The 25,121-nt window shown below is 38.9% G+C and overlaps 1 long non-coding RNA gene across 3 annotated transcripts in view; it reads right to left on the bottom strand.

Annotated features, from left to right (window-relative positions):
- LOC129149516 (uncharacterized) overlaps positions 1-25,121 on the bottom strand; it is a 1,442,660-nt gene that overhangs the window by 412,438 nt on the left and 1,005,101 nt on the right. For all 3 annotated transcript variants that reach the window (XR_008556439.1, XR_008556438.1, XR_008556440.1), the window contains exon 7: positions 7,137-7,256. This is a non-coding gene — a long non-coding RNA (uncharacterized LOC129149516). The remainder of the gene's footprint in view (positions 1-7,136; positions 7,257-25,121) is intronic.

The raw sequence follows: 25,121 nt of genomic DNA, 5'->3' as shown, positions 1-25,121 counted from the left end.
AAGCAGCTCCCAGAAACTGCCCAGGTAGGATATGGGGATCATCCCAGGGTCCTCTAAATAGTCAAGCAGAGGCCAAATTTCTAGAAGTCATGTGGAATGGTGATCTCCATGCTTCTGTAGGGAGATAAAAATTAACAGTGACTCCCGAAGGTATGAAATCTTGATATTCCTTGAGTTAAATACAACTTATATTTTTTTCCACATTTCCATGAGCCAGACACAGTGCTATACAGGCCCCGTCTCACTTAATTCTCACAATGACTCAGTCAGTGGTTATAATCATTATCAGATACTCATTATAGTCATTTTGAAGATGAGGGAAAGAGGTTCTAAGAGGGTCAGTTGCCCAAGGTCATATAATGATTAAAGAGCAAGTCTAATTGCTAACCAGATCTGCTTAAACTTTTAGCCATTATGAAACAATCCATAAAACCTTGAAGTTTTCTCATGAGAAAAATGAAATACTATGCCTTCTCGAGACAACCCCAAAACTTGTCCACAAGTAGGCCGATTCTCAATTCATTTAATGAATGCATTCCATCCCAAATTATAAGGTAAAGGTCAGACATAAAATTCCCTCAGAATATGGAGTCCGTGCACATTAAGGATGACCAGCACCCAGGACAACAAGGCTGAGGTGCTCAGTTTTCCCTCCCAGATGTCATTAAATAGCCTACCTGTCATTACATATTGCTATTCGCCAATTACTGATAAAAAGCCAATGAGTATTGGTATAAAGAAGGTCAATGGGCAGCTAATGCTAATTCCGCAGTTCCCATGCAGATGGACTAAGGGATGCATACCCTTATGCAGCTATGGGCAATGCTTTTATTTCAATTATCTTGAACAGTTTCATTGTTTATGAGGAGTAACTTGAGCAAGATATGTATTTCAAAGGCAAATGTTCTCCATAGAATACCTTTCATCTGTTATCTCATTGATTACCAGCACTCCACAGGTGTTGTTTAAATGTGACTAAGTTACTGAAAAGTTACTGACTTGTCTTACATTACACGATGGTATTAAAATCTCTTTATTTGATTAACAAATAATTGGTTAAAAAGCTATATAAATTAGCAAAGTTTTTTGGTGGGAGTAAAGTGGGAAAGAGAAAAGAAGATAAAAAGGGGAGAGAGGAAAGAAGGAGGGGAAGGAGGGAAAAAGAAAATATATGAGAGAATTCTAAAATAATAGGCGGTTTCCCTTTTCTGCTTTGTTCTCAACCAAAGTAGTTTCAGAATTCTTGTTATACTGACCTTTGTGTTTCTCTCACAACTTTTTATATTATCAACTAGAGGCCTGAGAAATTTGTTTGAGAAATTTATGAGAGAATTCATGCATGGGGTGGGGGGGTCCCACAGCCTGGTTTAAGAGAATTCGTGCATGGGGGGAGGAGGGGAAGTCTCACAGCCTGGCCTGTACCCTCTCGCAATCTGGGACCCATTGGGGGATGTCCGACTGCCAGTTTAAGCCCTGCGAGATCGGGCCTAAAGCGGCAGTCAGATATCTCTCTCATAATCTGGGACCACTGGCTCCTAACTGCTCTCCTGCCTGCCTGATCGCCCCTAACCACCTGTGCCTTGGCCCCTGCACCCAGGACCCGCCTGGGTCCTGGCTTTGTCAGGAATGACGTCCAGAAGACATCTGGTCTATCTGGTCTAATTAGCATATTACCCTTTTATTAGTATAGATTTTCTTTTTTCCAGCTTAGCCAGTTTTAAAGTTTGAAATCTTGCTTTCTTTTTCACTACCCACAGTGGCTAGATGAGATGTAAAAAACAACAAGAACCAAACTATTTATTGGAGAAAAACAAAAGCTAATTTTAAAAGCCAATGTAAGAATTATAAGTACTTTTCACTAAATATGTAATTATGCACAAATGACTTCCAATTATGAAAATAGTGGGGTGATGGGGAGGAAAAATATAACTCTGAGCCCCTAACAATTATTTTCTCAATGAGGGTAGGTCCTTTGAGACTGTATGAATCAGAACTTGCCCCGATTCAAAGATACCTCTGTAAGCATTTTCATGTGTACCACCTAAAATGAAAGTACAATAGAGGCACTAATGCTAAGTTCAAATTTCTCATTGTATCAGCCACATCCTTCTAGTAGGGATCTTCATATTTTAGACTGTGCCTCTCCTAGTCACCTGATCATCATATCCTTAGCTCCAAGGATAAACACGTACTAAACTTTAATGGGTCACTATTAGAGAATTAAATGTAGATATTGTGATGATTTATAAAAGGCACTAATGTTCTAATAAGTTACTGATATAGGTTACATATTCTACTAATCTATAAAATGTAACACTTTTATAGGCCCCATACTCTCTTCTTCAAAATCATGTTCAAAAGAAATAGAGATACAGGTGCTTGTAAAGATTATAGACATAGATAGATGCATACATATCTATCTATATAAAATGGACTATGTCCTACAGAACTGATTTTAGTTTACATTTTGAGTAGACTATAATTTATACAGTTGACCTCATGCACTTGAAGGGTGATTTCAAATTAAATGATCAAAACATATTTTCATCATTTTCTTACATAGTCAAATCAACAAGTTTCTTTCTCAGCCTTTTAAGTCCAATGAATAGCTATTAAGCTTGCGGAATTCAGACTTTGAAGGAATACAGCACTGACCTAGAAGGCTTATTTATGGGGTTTTTTCTTCCTCTCTCCTTTTAAAGTCAAGTGATATGTTTTTAATTGAAAATACTGTTTAACTTAATAACCTGGATCTGTCTATGTAGTTCTAGTATTGACTTGAACCTACTGCAGGTGAGAAAGCATTTCAGTCATAGAACCAAGGTAGATTGATGGCTACTATCATCAGGTCAAACAATATTAATCCCCCATCAAGTTAAAGGAGCACAAAAATGATGACTGTTATTTTAAAAAAATCAATCACAATCCAAATGATGGCATCCATCTTGAAATATATTTCTTCCACTCCTCCCAAAATTGATATTTTTTAAAGTCTTAGCAGTGAAGTGAGAGAGAATCACAGACAGACTGAGGGACCCTCAGAGTTGGTCTCCAAATATTTCAAAGGGTAGAAAACAAGAAAGGAAATGCACTTGTGAAGTTGTGGCCTTTGAAAATTGTTATATTTGCAAGCAAATAATTATTCTTTGACAGTCAGGTGGGGGTATCTAAGCATTCAACTCCACTTGTACAATTTTCTAACCACACTTGGTCACTAGCATCATCAAACCATCTTTAAAATTAGTGCATCTCTGAGAATGATGAATTAATGAACACAAACACATATGTGTGAGGTATTTTAAGAATTGCTTTTATAAACTTTTGACTATGAAAAATTTCAAACATATTTATGAAGAGAATAATTAGAAGAATATCTATGTGCACAACGTTCAACTTCAACCACCATCAATTTCTACTCTTCACATATCCTTCCACTCACCACTCTCTCCCTCACCCCCAATGCACACACCCACCCATCCAGGCAAACTTTGTTTGCTTCTTGCCATAGTACATGAAAGCCCATCTCAAGCATCTTATTATTTAATCTGTAATGAATTTTGGGTGTGTCTAAAAAAGTCTTAAAACTTAAGCCAAAACATATTTTCACATCCAGCAAAATTAACAAAATATTCACAACTAACATCTAATATCAATATGTTTTGAATTGTTCCCAAATGTCTTAGCATATCTTTTCCAGAGCCTTTGTTCAAATAGATTTTGCTAGTCTCCAAGGAAATGAAACTATTTTTAACACAGTATAACTTTATATGTGTTTCAAAATCAGATTCAGTGTGAATAATGTTTCCTAAATAGTTAAACATTAATTTTAAAATTAACTTTATACTCATAAATTTCTGATGAGTGAAAATAAAAAACATTTTCTATATGATAAATCATAAGTCATAATCCCTAAAGTTCAATTCATTAACAATCAATAAAAATCATTATCTATATATATAAAAGTCTAAGCGACCATTTGACCATTTGACAATTCGACCATTCAGCTGGTAGCTATAACACACACTGGCCACCAAGGGGCAGCCATGCACAGGCATGGAAACATGAAACAGACTGATGAATCTTAGAGGGAAGAGGAGGGAGGGGAGGGCAGGAAGAGATTAACCAAATATCTTATATGCATACTAGAGGTCCTCGACCTAGCCTGTAGGAGTCAGGCTGAAACCAGCAGTCCAACATCCCCCGAGGGGTCCTGGATTGCAAGAGGGCACAGGCCAGGTTGAGGGACCCCACCAGAGCACAAATCCATGCACCGGGCCACTAGTAAGTTATAAAACATTACATAAAGAGACACTGTTTTAGGCTTGAATATATAAAGCAGTTTTATAGTAACAATAGGATTAACCTTAAAGAAAAATAATTAAAATTAAACTGAATCTTTTGTATTTCTTAGCCATTTTGGACAAGTTTGAACCGATATTGCTTCTCAGTCTTCACAGGAATGGCACTGGGGCTTCTGCATACAAATTGGTGGGGATCAAGGGAAAATATGCTAGAAATCACCTAACACATAATCTAAGCGGCCACAAAATGTTGATTCAGTATGTTCTAGATTGGTCTTAGCTGTTGTCAAAACTCTTTGATTTTCCCACCCCAGGGGGCCTCAAGTCCTTTCATTCTATCAACTTTCCATAGCCCCTCATCCACTAGATCCCCTCACTTCCCATCTTCCCAGGGAAGAGGTCAGAGGAAAGCCTCTATTCCCTGCTCTTCTCCAACTTTGATATTCTTGCTTGACAAAATCACATCCTGATAAAATTCAACATGCCCCCTACTACACCCTTGAAGCTGAAAGTGCTTAAAGAAAAGCTATCATCATCACTAGTTGGTTTCACTTTAAGTTCATATCCAGAAATTTCAACATGAGTCCTTAAGCCTGTCAGACAAGGACCAGATGAATTTTTAGCCCATTCATACTTTCTCAGTATTAACTATTTTCCACCTTCTTTCCTTTAAACCCCTACCATCTCCTTCTCTGCCTCACTTTCTGTTGGTGACCTTACCCAATATTTCACAAACCCCAACTCAGAGCCATATGAAGAGGACTTCCATGGACCATCACCATCTCATTCACCCATGATTGCATCTGCACACCCTTACTCTGCTTTCTCTATTGTTTCTCTTATCTCCAATCTCAACATTGGAGAACTCCAGGACCCAGTCTTTCCAACTCTCTATCTATATTAACTTTTTTGGTGATGTTATCCATTTAAAAAACCATCTATATGCCAGCACTTAGGTTTATAGCTCTAGCTCAGGCCATCATTTCAAATTTCAACACTGTCTGTCCATAGACACTAATCTATCAAAATCAGAGCTGACTTCTGATCTTGGATCAAAATCTGTTTTGATAAGCAACCATCTTATCAGATGAAATGCCTTCCTTTCAGCTGCTCATAAAATCCTCCCCTGTCTTTCTCTCTCAGATCCTACTTCCAACCCATCAGAAGATCTCATTACTTCTAACTTCAACATTTATATGGAGCTGGACAACTTATTTCCAGTTCTGCTGTGAGATCTAGGTCTACTTTGCTCTGAATCATCATATTCTCTTATCTAAATAATCCATAGCCCCCTTTTCCCCTCTCATCCACCTAATAGATGTATCTTAATCATTTCACTCATTAGTACAATCTTGCCAGAAACTCTTCATTTCTATTATCTGGTTCTATCACATTTGCATCCTCCTGTGCTGCGATCCTACTTACTGATGCTGCCTGAGACACACTGGCCTCCTGTTTTTCCTTTAACATGCCAAGCACACTCTCACTTTAGGGTCATGGCTCTACCTGTTTCTCTCCCAGGAATGATCTCCCAGGCTATTTGCTTGGCTAACTTTCTCAGTCCCCTGGTCTTTGCATGGATCACACTTTTGCAACGATGCTTACCCTAAGCTATTTTATACTCTAACTTGCCCCCCCTCCTTAAATCCACATTCTGAGCTCTATATTTTATTTTTTCCATAGTTTATGCATAGTTTATCATTGTATCCCCATTTCCATAATACATATTCAATAAGAGCAGACATCTTTACCTGGTTTTCAATCTGTTACATTGCTAGTACTAAGAACCCAGCATATAGTAAAGCCTCAATGAATATATTTGAATAAATTTCCAACTCTTTGTCTACTTGCCTTTTCATTAGTAATCTACTGAGTAACTGAATTTTCTAAATAAGAACTAGTATTTACAAAAGTAAACATATATTAAGATTTGATAATATCCACATATTGTGATGATTGATATTACTTTTTAATTGCTGACATAATTTCTCAATTTCCATATGGTAGTTAAAAATAAAAAAGGACTATCGCCCTAGCTGGTTTGGCTCACTGGGTGGAGCCTCTGCCTGAGGACTGAAGGGTCCCAGGTTCAATTCCAGTCAAGGGCACATGCTTTGGTTGGTTGCAGGATTGATCTCTGGCTCTGGTGGGGTACTTGCAGGAGGCAACCAATCAATGTGTTTCTCTCCTATTGATGTTTCACTTTCTCTGTCTCTCCTCGTCCCTACCACTCTCTAAAAATCAATGGAAAAATATCCTCAGGTGCGAATTAAAAAATAAATAAATTTTAAAAAAGACTAGATTTGTAAGTCAGTAGCCGATTACCTCATATATTGAAAGAGGACATACAATGAAAGGACCACTATGTTTTCTGTCTTAAGAGGTCCCTATAGTTGTTTTATTATAGGAGCTACTAAGTAGTTTATGAAAAACAAAATGACCTCTCATAGCTCTTACAGATACAGTAAGGAATCGGCGGAGAAGGCTTGTGCTAATAAATTAAAGCACTCTTGGGCGTGACTTTGGACAGTTAATAATCTTTAATTAATTTAGGCATTGGTTGCCCTTCAAGATAAAAATGGGTACCTATTCATTCTTAGGCCATTATTTTACTTAACACAATGAACTAAAGTTGAAACTCTTTGAGAGGCAAACTATATTTATAATTATATCCACTTTAAATTAATAGCATCTCATACAAGTTGACTTGAAGATATGTAAAGGCCCCAAGCAATGAAAAATTACGGCCTCATCATTCCCTCAGTTTTATATTTAGTTCAAATAGAAACCTATTAAGCTAGAATTAAGTATGAGGAACTCAAAATACAGACATACCTGAGCGATATTGCGGGTTTGGTTCCAGGTCACTGCAACAAACTGAGTAGTGCAATAAAGTGAGTCTTAAGCTTTTGGGCTGGTGGAGAGTCTTGCCTTTATTTTAAAAAAGCGCAACACCTGTGAAGTGCATGAAAGAGAACCGTAATAAAATGAGTTGTGCCTGTTTTTATTTTCTTCATGTTGACCATTTTAATATTTTAAGTTACTTTTTAAAATATAGGTAAATTCATGTATTAGAAAATTCTAGATCTGAAGTAAAAAAATAAAAATAAAATAAAATAAGTTACCTCAAAATCTTGTAACTGAACTCCTGGAATTTTATATACCCAGCCTACTACTTCAATGATGACAGTTTTGCACACATTTCTCAACAGGTTATTGGCTTTCTTGGAGAAAAAACAACAAGGCTCTTTTATTCCAATTTCTTTGAGGCTCATCCAGCCTCCTGTCCTAGTTACACTGAGGTTAGGTAAGACTTGCTCACACCAGCATGCTGAACTCATTCATTCAGCAAACATTTCTGCTCTGCACACCAATCCCCCTACTTTGGGGAACACAAGACTTTATACAGGAAAACCGATGTTCTCCGAAACCGGTGGTCGGCAAACTGCGGCTTGCGAGCCACATGCGGCTCTTGGGCCCCTTGAGTGTGGCTCTTCCACAAAATACCACGGCCTGGGTGAGTCTATTTTGAAGAAGTGGCATTAGAAGAAGTTCAAGTTTAAATAATTTGTCTCTCAAAAGAATTTCAATCGTTGTACTGTTGATATTTGGCTCTGTTGACTAATGAGTTTGCCGACCACTGTCCTAAACCAAAGTTACCAGACATGCTACTAACCTTGAGTAAATTTACTTTCAGCAGCGAGTCTCTCTTGCCTCACCTGTGACCAGCACCTTCCGTCTGACGCTGCAGTAAACGCCTTTATTACCAGGGCCTAGTCAATTAGCTCCGCACGGAGAGCAATGAGCATCAGGTGTGTTTTATAAGTTTACATGCTGTGCCATGCCATGCTGTGCTGTGTATATATTTTCAAGCTGAGGGGAGCAAACTGAAGGCTAATGGGGAGAATGAAGAATGGAAGGAGACAAAATCGTTGTTTTTGATGGTTGCACTCTCCTGCCTGGGACGCTGGACAAATTGTTAAAAATCGGGACTGTCCCGCCAAAAGCGGGAAGACCTGGTCACCTTATAATAGAGGAAAGAAGCTCAAAGGCTGCAGTTGTCCCCCTGCCCCAGGTTGGAATGGAAACGAGTGGGACATTGAGCGCCATTTCAACCTGATGTTCCAGAGGATTTTAGCAAAACGTATAAGACATTCTTGTGAAAGAATTTTTAAAGGCATGAAATATAATCTCTGAATTAACTTCAAAGGAACTGAATCCTGATAGAGATAAGAGATGCTTAGCTTCAGTAGTCAAGTGGCCCTTTAAAGACTTTCTATTGTATTCACATGCTGTACCCACCTCCTTTCTACCTGGGGAATAAAAAAATGGGACAAAGATGATAGTGTTTTGTTTTGTTTTGTTTTTTACATGCATTAGATATAAGAAGTAAGAGGAGGGCTGAGGTATTCATGAGAATAATGAACTATTGTTGTGGTTGGCAAAACGTACTCAAATATCAAAGATTTCAATGAGATGAAAGTGACTGGGGGTGTATATTATCAAACATTTTATTATTTCACCTCTGTTACTCTGATCCCAGCCTATTTTCCCCTCCCTTTAAATAAGAATCCAGAACCACTATTAAGTATTTTAAAATTACTTTGTTGATTTTTATGTTATTAGAGAACAAATACACCTTTCCAATCCCTGGATACCTTAACTAAAAAATTAATTATTTCTTCCTTTTCATATATTTTCAGACCCTATAGCTAAAATTATAAAGTCATATACAAATAAGATGGGAAAAGAGTTGTTCTGTAGTTATACGTCACACACATGCCATTGATTAAACTACATTTTGTGATAAAGTTATTTTATGTCAGTGCAGCTGGAATTTAAGTATTTTCCTCATCTCCCACATAATTGAATCAAATTGGAAGACAATGCATGTGTATTGGTGTTTTAATTAAAAATACAATCAGAAACACAACTGCAAACTATCACCTATGAATTAAAATGCTAATTCTTTTAAAAGAAGAATTTATTTGATGCCCCCCTTTGAAATATAAGAAAGGTGCAACAACAACAAAAGAGAACTAGGAGAAAGATGCCATAGGAAGTCAAACACACATTTGCAAAGCTAATTGAGCAAATTCACTTCCATTTGACATTTTGCTGAAAGAAAAGCTGTCTTGCAGCCGGATAAAAGAACAATGCAAACAAAGGCAGAAAAATACACAGTCTCAATTGATCTGATGAACCCCAAAGCACTAAGATAGCCTTGTATAGAGTGTGAAATTGAACTGTGAGCAACAGAGAAAATTTTTGTACTAACACTTCCCCAGATCAGAGGAAATGGTAGAGATCTCCCTATTTTTCTTTTGTTTTCCTCTGTAAGGAACTAACCCAAATGAAGGACAAGAATAATCCTAAATCCCCTAACCCTCATCAGGTTTAACAAATGAAACATACAAATGAGGGTTAAGAAACTTCCCCATCAGGAACATTAGGAATGGGGAGTGTGGATGGGGGATGATAAAAGTCCAAGAGCAAGTATGAAAGTAATTACCTTTAAAGACATAATAATAATTCAGTACACTAATTTGCTAGACCTGGCTTATTTCTGAATCTCAAATTTTTGCAAAAAATTTCACTTTTGAAGGGAAAATCAAAGTCAGATTTTGTGTTTCCTAATAATAACTAACCCCGCATCATCTCTCCACAGCCCACTTTCCTCCCAGTCCATTACTGCAACAAAAATGCTCTGAGTAACATATGGGTTGGTTACTGGCATGGAGCACAGGTTGTGTTAGGAATGCCAGACCCTCACAGAAAATAAAGAACTTCTTAGAAGCTCCGCATGGGATACCAAAGAGAGGCCAAGTTAGAGGGCCATCCACACTTCCCTTTTGCAAGGGTCCCCTTGGGCCTTATAAAATTTCAACAAAATATTGAATCCACAGCTGATAGGAACCTGGCTTCAGGTAATGCTGTTAACCTCCTAAAGTACCTTTCAATTTAACCTGTATGTCCTGCAGCTCCTTTCTAGTAGCATTGGAAAAATAACGGTCCCTTCCTTGAAAAATGCAGCCTTGAGCACGGACAGGTGCCTGGTGTGTGTATAAAGTTATCTGCCTGTTTTGATATTGGCTTTTTTCTTTCATTGCAGTGGTGTTGTGGGTGGAAAGGCCACTGCGGGGGTTTTTTCCTTCCCCTGGCCTGATGAGTACTTTGGGGTCTGTCTTAATGAAGTCCTGGAGGAATATTTTCACCTCTGTTGAGAAGTGGGGATATCTTGTTAAATTAGTTTCACTCCGCACTGAGGACTTGTGGGGAGGAAGCAGAGCTAGAGATGTTCGCTGGGAAGAACTGTTTCTGGATCCAGCTTCTTCTTGCCTCCAGCCCAGGTGGCCTGTGTGCTTTCTCTTTTCATCAGTTCTTTCTGGGGAGGTTTTTCCACAGCCTCCCGGCAGGGGGACAGGCATGAGGACACTGTTTCCTGTGGATCTTGTTTCCTCTGTCTGAGTACACCATTCCCCTTTTGAGCATGCCCACGTCAGAGTACATTAAATTCAGAGAGGTCGGTTGACTTAAATGGAGACGCAGTAGGGAGGCTGCACACGGGAAACAGGATCAAATGAGGGTAAGGGGACCATTAAAGAAGGACATTAACTCACAACCAGCTGTGTGGATAGGAGTCACGGTCACACAGGCCTCACCATTCTGCCACCAGGCCTGGATGAGTATAAAAATGGCAATCTTACCTTATAATAGACAAATATGCAAATTGACCGCACCTTCGCTACGCCCAAGCCATGCCCACCAACCACGCCCACCAGGAAACCGTTGCAGGGACGTTGGTGCAAGGATGCTGGGCGCGGCCGAGCCCAAGGCTGGGAAAGCCGCCTGAGGCTTTTTCATCCTTGGGCACCAGTGGGGAGCCTGCACCCATCGCAGGAAGCCACTGGGGGTCGGCTCCTGCGATTCCTAGCAGGGATGTTGGGTGTGGCCGAGCCCAAGGCCACCGCCCAGGGCCAAGCCCCGACCCTGAAAGAAGGCAGAAGGCGGTGGCCACAGCCAAGGCCTGGGTCCCCGGTGCTGGCAGAAAACTGGTGCAGGCAGCCAGGTGAAAGGTGGTCTATTGCAGGAATCTTCATGCAAATGGGCTACTAGTTGTACATATGTAATCCCAGAACAAGGAATTCCTTCTGTTCCTGAAATTTCAGTTTGCTTTCCTAACCCCCGCTCTGCCTAAGAGCCAGAACAAGGAGTTGTGGAGGGAACTCCGCTCTTGGTTGAACCGCAGTCTTCTCAAGCAGCAAATCCCAGTAGCCAGGAAGCAGTGATTTCATGATTTATTAGCATTCAAACAAACTCTGTTCAGAGTCTCTCATTCCCGGCTTCATCCTTAGTATTCTGTTCCAACCGCAGTCTTGGACGTGTCTGGGTTTCAGCCTGAATACAGATCCGTATATGAGGTTCCTAGACCCTCCAGGCTGACCCTATAGGCACTTCTTATTTTTACATGGTCAGCTCTGAATTTTACTGAGCAAAAGTGATAAAATATTAAGCAAACGTAGCCTTAAAAGGGAAGTGGCGGGAACTCAAGAATACATAAGAGAGTGAGAAACTTCCTTACACACTATGAAAGGAAAACATTTATCAAAATCATTTTGATTCAGGAAAATGGAATACTGAGCACCAACTGTGTGCTAAACTTTGCTGAGCATTAAGTTGTGTTTCTCAATTATAAATTAAATGCTCATTAACCATTTCCATTCAAATGAGAATTCTGTACCCTGGAAAAAATTGATTTTTCCAAGGTCATTCAACTAATAGAGCATCAGAGTCAAAAGTGAAACCAAATCTCCTCATTCCCCATCCAATTTCCTTTCAACTCCACCCAACTCCTTACATCTCACTGTCTAATTTCAAAGCCCAGGTTTCAGAGAGTCCAAGGATACAACACTAAAGCTTTGATTATGGCACAATGTCTCAGCTGCACTGTCAGATTCTCAGGGGAATTTTAAATCTCCCCAAGTGCCTAACCAATTACCTTTTCTCCCACTCACTTTCAATACGCAGTCTTTGGAGAAAACATTTGCACTAAATTACTTGGATCATTTATATGGAATCCCAATTTCTCTCCTAGTCAATCCAACCTACTTTCCTAATTATTGTCCTTTCAGATGATGGATAATTCTTTTATTCCATCTAGCAATATATTTCACTCAAGCAGTTTTCCTCCTGACCTTTATCTTATCATAGCTTCCATTTTGTTTTCTGTTTCTTTCCCCCCACCCCCTCAAATTTAAACAGAAATTCCATTAGAAAATATTTTAAAAGGAGCCATTTAAAAAGCTATTGTCTTTGGCTCTTTAGATCTTCATCTAGATTTTTTTTTAAATATGTTTTTATTGATTTCAGAGAGGAAGGGAGAGGGAGAAAGAGAGATAGAAACATCAATGATGAGAGAGAATCATTGATTGGTTGTTGCCTCCAGCATGCCCCCTCTTGGAGACCAAGTTCACAACCTAGGCATGTGCCCTTGACTGGAATTGAACCCAGGACCCTTCAGTTTACAGGCCAATGCTCTATCCACTGAGCCAAACCAGCTAGGCCTAGATTTGTGTTTATTCTTCCATGAAGAGAGGGAATGTTTACCTGCCCATACTTCTTCATAGGCTACTTTTCTAAAATGAGGGTTTATTTTCTGAAGATTGCAATTGATCTGTAGATGCATTTCCAAAGTATTGGTTTGAGAAAGAGACAGACAGATAATTTAAAAATCAAATAGATAATACATGAATAGGCAAAAATCTGTGATGTTTACTATCTGCTCCATTGTTGTTGTTTTTTTAATTTTAAAATACTACCTATTTGTAAACATTTGGCATATTCATTTTTATTTCAAATGCAATTATCAACATAGAATATATATTTCTATAATTTATCTTCTCTTCCAAAATAACCAAATTATCTGAAATTCATTGTTCCTAGGAAACATTTAGAATTTTAAAATTAGCAGTATTTAATCTTTCTACATTCATACATCTAGCAATTCCTGCTTTTAGAAATATAAGAAAATCCATATAAACATATGAAAGGATTTTCTAGAAGAATATCACAACTTTGTACTAGCAAATTATTGAAAAATAAATTTCTGACAATAGGAGATCAAATAAATATATTATGGTATATTTTCTAAAATGGCGTATTATGCAGCTACTTAAAATTATGTAATAGAAGGCTGAAAATATGCTCTTGATTTACTTGTGAATGAAATAAAACAGGACCATAAAACGAAGAACATCAAGATGTCATTTTTGTAAAAGAGTATATTGATGGACAAAAGACTTAAAGGAGATTCATCAACGAGGTGTTTTGTTTTTAAGATTCTATCTGATAATATTTTGGTGCATCTTGAAATCTTGAAAATAATGCGGGCCTGAGGAAGAGAAGATTAAGAGTTCCATGAAATTCGCGTTTTAAGAGTTTATTCCTCAATATGCTCTCTTCCTTATCTTCCCATTTCCTTCCACATCTTAAAATGCCATGCATTTATGGTATTTTCTTTCACTTAATGTTATTGATTTTGCCAAAATAAATAATACTACTTCTACAACATTATATATTCTTAGCCATTTATATCTTAATGAGACTGAGTTCACCAGGGTGTTTTCAAAGAAAGGATCAAAGAAGAGGAAGGCAGAGGGGGTCCAAGTAAACAGGGTACATGCCATCTGAATCTCTTTATTTCTCTGAACATTACTTTGCTGAACAGTAATAAGGAGATGAGACAAAATCATCTCAAAAAGCCTTTTTTTTTTTTGCACAGGCATTCTATGGCTATGATGGGAGAAAAATAAATAGAAAGAAAACAAACAAACATTAAAAATAATGGCAGTCCAGGACAATCTCTTACCGACAGCCCAGTTTTACTTTAATCTCCAACCATGTCTGTCCATCCAAATATTCTGAAGGACTTGTTAAAATTTGACTGGCCCTCCTTTTTTTATTTAAGTGCCTGTGGTTTGAAAACCCTGAGTGTCTTTGATACAGCACAAGTGTGAACCAGTTTTGAGAACCATTGGTGAAGGCCAAGATGTTCTAATCATATTTCTTGCTTAGAACTAGGCAGATACATAGAAAAACATGTAAAGCATTTGATCAGCATATGGCTTCTGCATTAATGTTTCTTACTCCTGTCTAAGAAAGCTAGCAATGCTATTTTGACCATCAGTACAGATACTTTGCCACCATCTTTTGAAAATATACTCATAGTCATTTCTCAGTAAACATTTTCCACTAAGAGGTCACAGGGTTAAAAGACTCTTTGTTAACTTGATAAGGCACTGAATTACTTAGTATATCTGTTGAAAATAGCTTTTAATGACCATCACACATAGAAGAAATCAATGATTTCATCAGCTTAATAGGGCTATTGCTCCTGGGTTAAATTTATTATGTGGAGCTACAAGGGTGCCAATGGAAATGACTTTGAACATTTCAAATGGATTCTATTTCAGTTTCTGATTCAAAATTCAGTAGATACTCTTTAAGAAGTAATAGAAAATATACATAAAAATTGTGTAAGGGAAAATAATCTGAAATACAGTGACGATAGGGAAATCTAGTCTGGAAATTAAAATATAGGGCATCAAAAAGGCAAATACCCTCAGAATAAGCCTCTATTTCCAGTTGGGGACATTGCCTTTAAAGTAAAATTCTGATTTCACATCTGCCATACATATACACACCTCAAACTTGAAATGACTTTTCTGATTGATAGCTTGGGAGTAGGCATTACGCTAGTTTCAGAACATTCTCAGGTTTTTTGTTTGTTTATTTTTAGACATACCTAATGTAGAGAACATATACTCTGGTTTACTCTCTTACCTATATGAAATCCCAACACAGCAGGCTCTGGTATGAGGTGAGGAGGTGGGTGGGTATATCTAATTGAGGGGAGAATTATCAAGCCCATATCAACCACATTCTCCAACTTATCAGTCTTCCAGTCTAATCAATAATAAGGTTGATATGTTGATGTTAGTCTCTCCGAATTATATGATTATTCTAAGTTGGAGCTAAAAGGGAAGAGGAAGTTCCTGTGTATGAACCCTATAAAATCCCACTCAGGGAATCCATGTAGGGACCTCTTCAATTTATATAGGAAACCAAAACCTCTATTCCAGAAGCCAGAACTGATTTCTCTAATTTCAATTTCCTTCATCTCTTTGTAATAGTTGTATTAAAAGTTGCAGAGATGGTTTACATTGTTGTAAAAGGCTTGATGGTTACCTTTTGTTTTGTTTGCTGGTAACATCCCTCTCCTAGAGGTGGGCATGCATCCTGGCAGTGTTACAAAACTATTTCCATAGATTTGCTTGATGGTGAAGTTGGTGAGGAGAGATTTCCTTTGGCATCTCAATTTTAATTTCAATTTGAAGTAAAACATGTGAATCTGGAGGCTTTTTCAAAGTCATATTCCCCATCTCTTGGACAAAGTTATGTTGAAATACAGGATAGGGGTGAAAGACCTGTGGCACCTTGGACTTCTGGCAAAACAGTTACACAAACTAGAAAATGCTTTGATTTGGTTAAGCCAGTTTGCGTTGAGCTTCTTCTGGGCTTGCAAACAAAATCTTGAGTGAAGCAGAAGGCATATAGAGTTGTAACAGCTTTTTTTTACAACAGAAGTAATATTATGTTTATTGCTATGGAAGTTAAAACAATGCAGGAACAGAAAATAATTACTTCAAACTGAGGTCAAAATGTTGATGTATATTTTTTTTCAGTATGTTCCCTATGCTTTTTAAAACACAAATGTATGCATCATGCACACAGCTAAATGTGTAATGTACTGTTACTATACAAATTATTTTTAACCCCTTTTGTGTTCACTAAACAATTTATCATGAAAAATTACTTGATGGATTATAGTTTTTCTGTAACAGAACTTACTAAACAACAAAGACTGACTCTTAATCCTTCCTTTCTTGTTTCCATCTTTTCTTCCCTTCTTTCCAATACATTTTTTAAATGTTTTTATTGATAGAGAGAAAGGAAGGGGAAGGGATAGAGAGAGAGCCAGATGGATGACAGAGAAACATTATCAGTGAGCTGCCTCCTGCATGCTCCCTACTGGGGTTCAAGCCCACAACCACAGCATATGCCCTGACCTGGAATCTAACCAATGACCTCTTGGTTAATGGGTCTATGCTCAACCACTGAGCAACACTGGCCAGGCTTTCCAATACATTTTTTATCCTTGCAAAGTCCAAGAGTAGACCTGTGCTCTGGGGGTAGAGCAGTGAACATAAGAGGTAGAGTTCCTCCATATATTATTATTTCCTTTTAGTGGGTGAGACTGATGTTAAACAAGTAAACAACATAAATTCAGATAGTATAAACAGCACCAGGGAAACAAACAAGATTGTGTGATAAAATTAAGGAGACGGGGACAAGACAACATTAAGTTAGGAAAGGGTCCTTTGAAAAGGTCAGAATTGACCTTGAAATTGATAAGAGCCTGTTATTGAATATTGGGATGGGAGTTTTCCAGATAGAAGGAATAGCTAGTGTCTGGGCCCCAAGGTAGGGATGGTTGGTGGGTCTGAGAATAAAAGAAAGAGGAGTGGCTTCAAGTAAAATGGATGGAGGAAGCAATAGATTAGGTTTAAAAAAACCAACAACAACAACAACAAAAACACACGTCTGGGGCCAGAATACACAGGGCTTCAGAGGCCACGTAAAGGAGCTGGCATCATGCTGGTGACAGTTGAAATGGAGAAGAGTAGACAGATTTGTGTGCACGTTTGAGGTACAATCAATAAGACTTGCAATAGGTCTTGAGAGATGAACATCTCAAACTTCCACCCCTCTCTATAAATTGAACAAGTGGCATTAAATTATTCTTGTGCTTCCTCCCCTGGTCTCTGTCCTGTTTCCACAAATAGCACATGCATTTGAATAGCAATGTGATCCATAGACAATTCAGAGGAGGCCACTTGTTTACTTTTTCCTTTTGACTACTGTTTCGTTTCTGGAAAATGACAGGGATGGAAGGAGAAATGACTGGTGAAGTTAAACTCCTCTGCAGAGTGTGGAGAGCTGGCTCAGTGGGCTCAGCAGCTGGTTCAAACGTTTTGGATCGCTGGACACAGAGGCTCAGATCTCAGCAGGACTCACTCGACCATTCATCCTTCCAAGATAGATAAATTGAGTGTTGCACAATTTAGAATGTGTGTGTCTTTCAGATAATGCCTTAAAAAGCAAATTCTGTGTGAACATGAAAGACCACAGAGCACTATAGAGGAGTAGGTAGGGGCCGCCCCTGTGTCCTTGGCCTAAATTTCTTCCTTCAGTAATGTGGTAGTGTGAACCATTTCAGCTACCAGTATTATAGTGTTGCTAAATCCATGCAGTTTGCCTGGGTCTTAGGAATCCTTCAGAATGAAATGAGCTTTATTAACCCAAAGCTGTTTTGATTTACTGTGAGTCCCTCCCAAGTTGACTCTGGCTTCTCTGGGCTGTTTAATGATGTCCCCATCACAGAGACTCCAGCCCTCTCAGACTGGAACAAACACATTTGGTAGGTGAAAGGGAGCTTGATCTTTCCTATAGGAGGTCTGTAGTCAAGGGAAGTTCCACCACTAAGGGCTTCCTGCCCTGAAGATAACCCAGCAGAAGGACCTGAAAGATGTGGAAAAGGACACCATGAGCGAATGAAGGGCAGGAAATCCAGACACAGTCATTAGATGGCTGTACCTTTAATGTTTTCTTTTGCAGGATACCAGACTGAAGTGAGTCTGCCAGGTCTCAGATATTCCACGCTGAAGTCTTGGTCACTTATTTGACCATAAGAGCTAATGAGTGCCTTTTTAAGTCCTTGTACATATAAACCTTTCAACAGTATGTTACATATTCTTATTATTAAAATTATAGAGAAATTTTATTTATTCAACAGTGATATAATGGTTACATGAATATATAGCCATTCCTCAGGTACCTACCTCCAACCCCCACTCTATTCCTTGTTATCTAATGAGCTGTTCTTCTCTAGCAAATGCGTCAAGTGAAACCAAAGAAATTTGGAGTCAACTTTTTAAAATATTTTTTACTTTGGAGTTCCAAAAGAGGAAGGGCAAGTGTGAGGCCAAAAGACCTGGAGAAATACTGATCCTGATAGAACAAGGTCTTTCTGCTCTCTGGAGTCTCAGTAAAATTGACAGACCTAATGAAAGGAGGAGGTGAGATAGAACGATAATAACCAAGAAGATGAACCAGGGGTTCCTGGAACATTTGTACGAAGTGGAGCCAGCTTTCAGAAGTACCTCAGCATTTCCTTGCTAAGCACTGAGGAACCACACAGGAAGTGAATCAGCCTTTCAGACCAACACAGAATTCATTCATTCTATTAGAGTTTATTGGGTGCCTATTGTGGTGTCAAACATCTTGTCAAGGGATTTTATTTTTAAAGAACATGGATGTAGAACTAGCTCTGAAGGACTTTAAAGTTGAGTGAGGAGACAAATATAATAACTTTAACACAGAGTAAAAGCATCTGGGAGGTTATAATTGATTTGAGGAAGATGGTTATCTGAGACAAAATTTTATTTGGAAGGTCTCTCTTTAGACACCATAGACTCACCTGTACAAGAATTTTGTTTATTAAAAAAAAATACAAAACCTCTTTCGGGAAAGAAGTATAAGATCACCTCTCACCCCTACTTCCTCCCCAGGAAAATAGAGGAATAAAAACAAGTAAACTTTGTATGATGATGGAACATACATGAAAGGTATTTCAGTAAGGAAAAATATGCTTTTTTAAAGACCAAAAACAATTTAGAAAACATGATTTTTTTTCATTGTAATTCAAATGAAATTTTATGGGTCACATATGAATGAAAACCACCACATTAAGCATTCTTTTTGGGTGTTCTGGGATCAAAATTTCAAACATGCCTGTGGGATTTCTCCACACCCAGTATTCAGTTACTCTACTGGTGTCTAAGAATTCAACTTACTCCCCATACCATCTACCCAGGGATAGCATTAGAGTTCACAGATTAAAGTTCAGTCCTAGCTCCCCAAACCCCCTCCCACTTCAGACACCAGTCACAAGTCCCGTTGTGACCTACGCTTCTGAACTATTGGCTGTAAACCAGAGATTCCCATAACCCTCTCCTTAGGTTCCAGTAATTTGCTAGAGTGGCTCACAGAATTCAGAGAAACATTTTTAGTTACTAGGTTATCAGTTTATTATAAAAGGATATAGCTCCGAACAGCAGGCTGGATTAGATGTATAAGGGCAAGACATGGGGAGCAGGCTCGGAGCTTCCTGCCCTCACCACACTTCCAGCACCTCCATGTGTTCACCAACCCAGAAGCTCTCAGAACTCTGTCCTTTTAATTCTATGGAAGCTTCATTACAGAGACAAGATTGATGCAGTCGTTGACCACTGGTGATGGATTCAACCTCTGGCCCCTTTCCCCGCCCTGGACGTCATGGGCGGTACTGAAAATTCCAACCTTCTAATCACTTGGTTGGCTCCATTGGCAACCAGCCACTATCCTTAGATACTTTCCAAAAGGCCACCTCATTAACATAGCCAAATACTCCTTTGTGGCTCTCAGCACTTAGAGCTTCATTTGCTTGGCTAGCCCCAACTCAAATTCAAGGCATTCTAATAGATTATGTGTTTACTATTATTGTTGCTGTTGTTGTTGTTATTGTTGCTGCTGCTGCTGCTGTTGTTTTGCATCAAGGAGATCTTAGGCTGGCCTTGGCCAGTGGCCATCCCCTTTTAAATGCAATGTGTTGGGGGGAGTCACAGAGTGTAGAGCAGTCATTTAGACAATAGCAGGATGCTTCAGGAAGAAACATACTTAGAAGTCAGTATATGTGGGGCAGATTACTACATCCCTTAAAACTTGTGTCAGATATAAAAAGGGGATATAACATTGAGGGGAGCGCAGTGTGTCATAGACAGAAACTGTGTTAAATATAATGCAATGAATTTAACAATGTGTTATTAAAAATAGTTACAGATTAAAGGTTTATTGCAGAAGTTATATGAACATTAACTCTTGGCATTTATTCCCTAGGTGCTATAAAAACTTCAACAAAAACCAGATACTTTTCCTTTTTAAAACTAGTTTCAAAGGCATACATAGAGAGACATAAATCATACTAGTGTGAACTAACTATGTGCTAATTTATAGCTACTAACTTGTGATGAGGAATTGGGGAAGGGAATTTGAAAAAAAAAGTCTTGTCAAGAGAGTCAGGTTTATCTCTGAAAACACACACACACACACACAAAACAAACAAACAAACAAACAAACAAAAAAAACAACAACCACAATTATCCTAGGAGAGTTACTTAATGTTATCTTTCCTTTTTCCTACTTTTGGTATCAAGTTCAGATAAAATAAATAAATTCTCATCAACAATTGGACTCCTTTCTCTTGTACTATTTGATTTTTCTTCCAGGGAAGTCTGTGTAGCTGGAAAAATTCACCGTTGAAGTGGAACTGGTAGAAGTGTTGCCCGCACTAAGATATTTTATACAGGCCATTTATCCACATGACCATTCCCCATGGCTTATCACAGCTAACCTGCATTCTTTCTCCATTTGCTGGTAGTATTCTTAAAGTCATAGTCCCTGACCTATTTTTTTCTTGCTGGTGCCTGCATGCCAGAATCTTTCAGTTTTGAACAAGTCACTGGCTGTTTTGGACCTATAGATGACCTAAGATGATTAAATTCAAATAAAACAAATAGTTAAGATAATTTTATCAGTTTTTGGTTGACCCAAGGTATATTTCATTTGATATGTGACTGTAAGTAAGCCACCTACAGTTTAAACCAATTTCAGGTGGAAATAATTTACTTTCCATCTTGTAAAAAGTAAAGAATCTTCCTACCTAAGAATTTCTTCAGTCAGTAACCGCAGTTCATTTGCAAGGAGACTTTGAAATATACCAGAAAACAGGCTGGCTGGCAGGTTGGTTTGTGCTGCAAGATATTCTGACAAACTGTCAAAGTCCCACTTTTCTCACATTCTACCCACTTCTCTTTTCTAAAGAAAGCATGAAATGTCAAAATGACAGGTGCCGAAGCACAGCAGCATGCAGCTTCTGGGCCTATTACCTTAGGAAAGAAGAGTTGAAAAGTTGTGCAAGTGACATATGCTGAAGAGTGATATAATTTGCCAGGTAAAGGAGTGGCTTGATGGTGCTGGTGTTAACCCTTTGGAGCTGACTAATTTAAGCTACATCCTCTGGGGAAAGTGTCCAGGGGTGGATAGAGAAGAAAAAAATATATATATAGCTTTTGAGCAGTAACTTCCGTTAGTGATCGGTTACCATTTTCTCTATGATTGGTAACTTTCTGCAGTTAATTCATTGAATTCAATCAACATTGAATAGTTAAAGGAGATGGTGTTCTGATTTTGTTGTATTTTAAACTAATGCATGGAGCCATGTTGCTAGAACATTAACCCATGAAAAACTAATGCAATTACATCTGCATGAATTCTGTTTGTAAATGTGTGTGTGTGTGTGTGTGTGTGTGTGTGCACATACCTATGGGGAGAGTTAAGTATGGCTTGATTAATTTATATTAATTGTGGGAAAAGTCAGTCTAAATTAATTGGCAAGATTGAGTTATAAAATACAGTTTGAATATATTTTATTACTTTCAAGTTCAGATCCTGTCTAATGAATAGAAATGACAATCTTGAACTCTCGGCTATTTCTTTATATGGGCAAAGAAGTTCTGTAAAAGCATTTCCTCCTAAGTGATAAGAATTCTTAATTATTTGTGTTATGTGTGGCCATTTTGTTGTGTTTGAGAACAATGGAAATAGGAAAGTAATGTGATCATACTGAATGGCCAAGGAATCTAATGAAAACTGAAAAATGGTTGAAAGAAGGAAAAATGCTTGAATCCCCACATGGAATTACCATAAAGTTAAGGATGAGACTAGGAAAGGATTTTTTAGGAGAAAGATAGAGATGGAAACACAGAGACAGAAGTAGAGATAGAGATGGAGATAGAGATAGGGATAGAGAGTTATTCCAGGTTCCGGTGGAAAGCAAGACTTAATGGTAGGAGTCTGAAGATGTAATGCACCTATATTCTGACAAGTACTGCCATGTAGTGGTTGAGAGTTCAGACTTTGCAGTTGTACTCTGAGTTTGTACCTGCTACTCAATTCAAGTGGTGGACAATTTAACTACTGTTCAAGCTGAGGTACTTGAAGTATCTTCCCCATGGAGTTGTGAGGAATGTGTGTGATTATGTGTGTAAGGGAGCAGTTATACCATGATAGTATCATTAGAAAACCACTTTTTTACAAATATTAATTTTAATAAAATTCTGTCACAATGCTTGTAGTGATTTATCATAAATGCACATCAATTTCACATAATCTTGCATATGTATATGTTCTTATATTTTAATAATGAAATATTAAAAATTATACTTCTAAAGGAGAATTAAGCCCTGAATACCTGGTACTAATTCAGCCAAAAAGAAGTGTTGGAAGTAGATTACTTACAATTAAAAAATCAACATATAATAAACAATACAAAAAATATAAAATTTATAAAAACATGAACATCTTTCATGTGTAAAGAAGAAATGGGCTTAATTTTCATATCTGATAAAAAAAACCAAACAAGCAAATAGGAAAACAGTTTATAAAAAGTCTTCCTCCTATGTCTTCAGACATTAGATAAGAGTATTGCCTTACATTAGAATAATTTATCAGACTGAGAATTTTTAGCCTGAGGGGAGTTATGACTCCATTACTAAAAAAAAGAAGGGGCTTTAATTAACCAACCTGTTTATTATACACTTTGAGAATCTTTATAGTATAGTAGTTCCATGTACTCAGAGCTGTTAGATAATTAATTATCTGTGATATTGCTAATGAAGACTTCCAATAGCCACAGTTAGTAATTAGTAAGCATTTTTATAAGTTACTACAGGCCCGGTGCACAAAACTGGTGCACGGAGGGGGGAGGTGTCCCTCAGCCCAGCCTGCACCCTCTCCAATCTGGGACATCCCTCTCACAATCCAGGACTACTGGCTCCCAACTGCTCACCTGCCTGCCTTCCTGATTGCCTATAACTGCTTCTGCCTGTCAGCCTGATCACCCCCTAACCACTCCCCTGCCAGCCTGATTGATGCCTAACTGCTCCCCTGCCAGCCTGTTTGCCCCTAACTGCTGTCCCCTGCAGGCCTGGTCACCCCTAACTGCCCTCCCCTGCAGGCCTGGTCCCCCCTAACTACTCTCCCCTGCAGGCCTGGGTCCCCCCAACTGCCCTTACCTGCAGGCCCAGTCACCCCCAACTTCCCTCCTCTGCCGGCCTGGTCACCCCTAACTGCCCTCCCCTGCAGGCTTGATCACCCCCAACTGCCCTCCCTTGCAGGCCTGGTCCCTCCCAACTGCCCTCCCCTGCTGGCCATCTTGTGGTGGCCATCTTGTGTCCACATAGGGGCAGGATCTTTGACCACATGGGGGCAGCCATCTTGTGTGTTGGAGTGATGGTCAATCTGCAGATTACTCTTTTATTAGATAGGATAGAGGCCTGGTGCATGGGTGGGGGCCAGTTGATTTGCCCTGAAGGGTGTCCCGGATCAGGGTGGGGGTTCCCTTGGGGTATGGGGTGGCCTGGGTGAGGGGCCTGTGGTGGTTTGCAGGCCAGCCATGCCCCCCGGCGATCCAAGAGGAGGCCCTGGTATCTGGGATTTATTTATCTTTTACAATTGAAACTTTGTAGCCTGGAGTGGAGCCAAGCCTCCTGCTTGCTCCGTGGTGGCAGGCGTTTCTGTTGGGATTTATGTTTCTTCTATAATTGAAACTTTGTAGCCTGGAGCAGAGGCCAAGGCAGGCCAGGGCTTCAGAAGCTTGGCTTCCTCCATTGCCGGGGGCAACCCTAGCCTCCTGTTCTTTCTAGCTCTGTGGCTGCTGCCATTTCTGTTTGGATTTATTTATTTTCTATCATTGAAACTTTGTAGCCTTGAGTGGCGGCCAAGGCCGGCAAGGGCTGGCAGAAAGCTTGGCTTCCTCCATTGCCGGGGAAACCCAAGCCTCCCTCCTGTTCTCTGTGGCCGCAGCCATCATGGTTGGGTTTATTTGCATACTCGCTCCTGATTGGCTGGTGGGCATGTCTTGTGGGTGTAGCGGAGGTACGATCAACTTGCATATTACTCTTTTATTAGATAGGATAGGCAATGTACTAAGATTAAAGACTGCCCTAGCTGGTTTGGCTCAGTGGATAGAGTATTGGCCTGTGGACTGAAGGGTCCCAGGGTTCGATTCTGGTCAAGGGCACATGCCCAGGTTGTGGGCTTGATCCCCAGTAGGGGGTGTGCAGGAGGCAGCCAATCAATGATTGTCTCTCTTCATTGATGTTTCTATCGCTCTTCCTCTCTAAAATAAATTAAAATGTAATAAAGAAAAAGCTTAATTTAAAAGAGTTAAAGACTTCATGCAATATGTAACTAACCCCCATTTATAACCCATATAGCAATATTTTACCAGTAGGTTTCTAGCTTATCTTTTACCAACAAAAGTTATACAGATTAGGTTGAAAGGCACAAGTCATGAAGAAGTGATATTATTGTTACTGCAGCAAGAATAAGCAGGTGGACAGATTCCAATGTTAAGAAAATTTGCAGGAATTTCTTCAAATCCCCTGATTCTAGACTGCAAGCTATAATGATCATTACTTTGGCTTCTGCAATTCCTTGAGCCTCTGAATAAAATTAAAATGAAATTTAGTAGCAAATATGAGATATGGACAGTTTTCCTGACCTTAGATTATCCAGTTTTGCCAGTGGTTCTATAAGCAC

This window comes from Eptesicus fuscus, chromosome 6 (genome assembly GCF_027574615.1).
Source record: "Eptesicus fuscus isolate TK198812 chromosome 6, DD_ASM_mEF_20220401, whole genome shotgun sequence".
NCBI classification, from domain to species: Eukaryota; Metazoa; Chordata; class Mammalia; order Chiroptera; family Vespertilionidae; genus Eptesicus; species Eptesicus fuscus.
The sequence above is the reverse complement of the archived record's forward strand: the minus strand, read 5'-3'. Positions and strand labels throughout refer to the sequence as shown.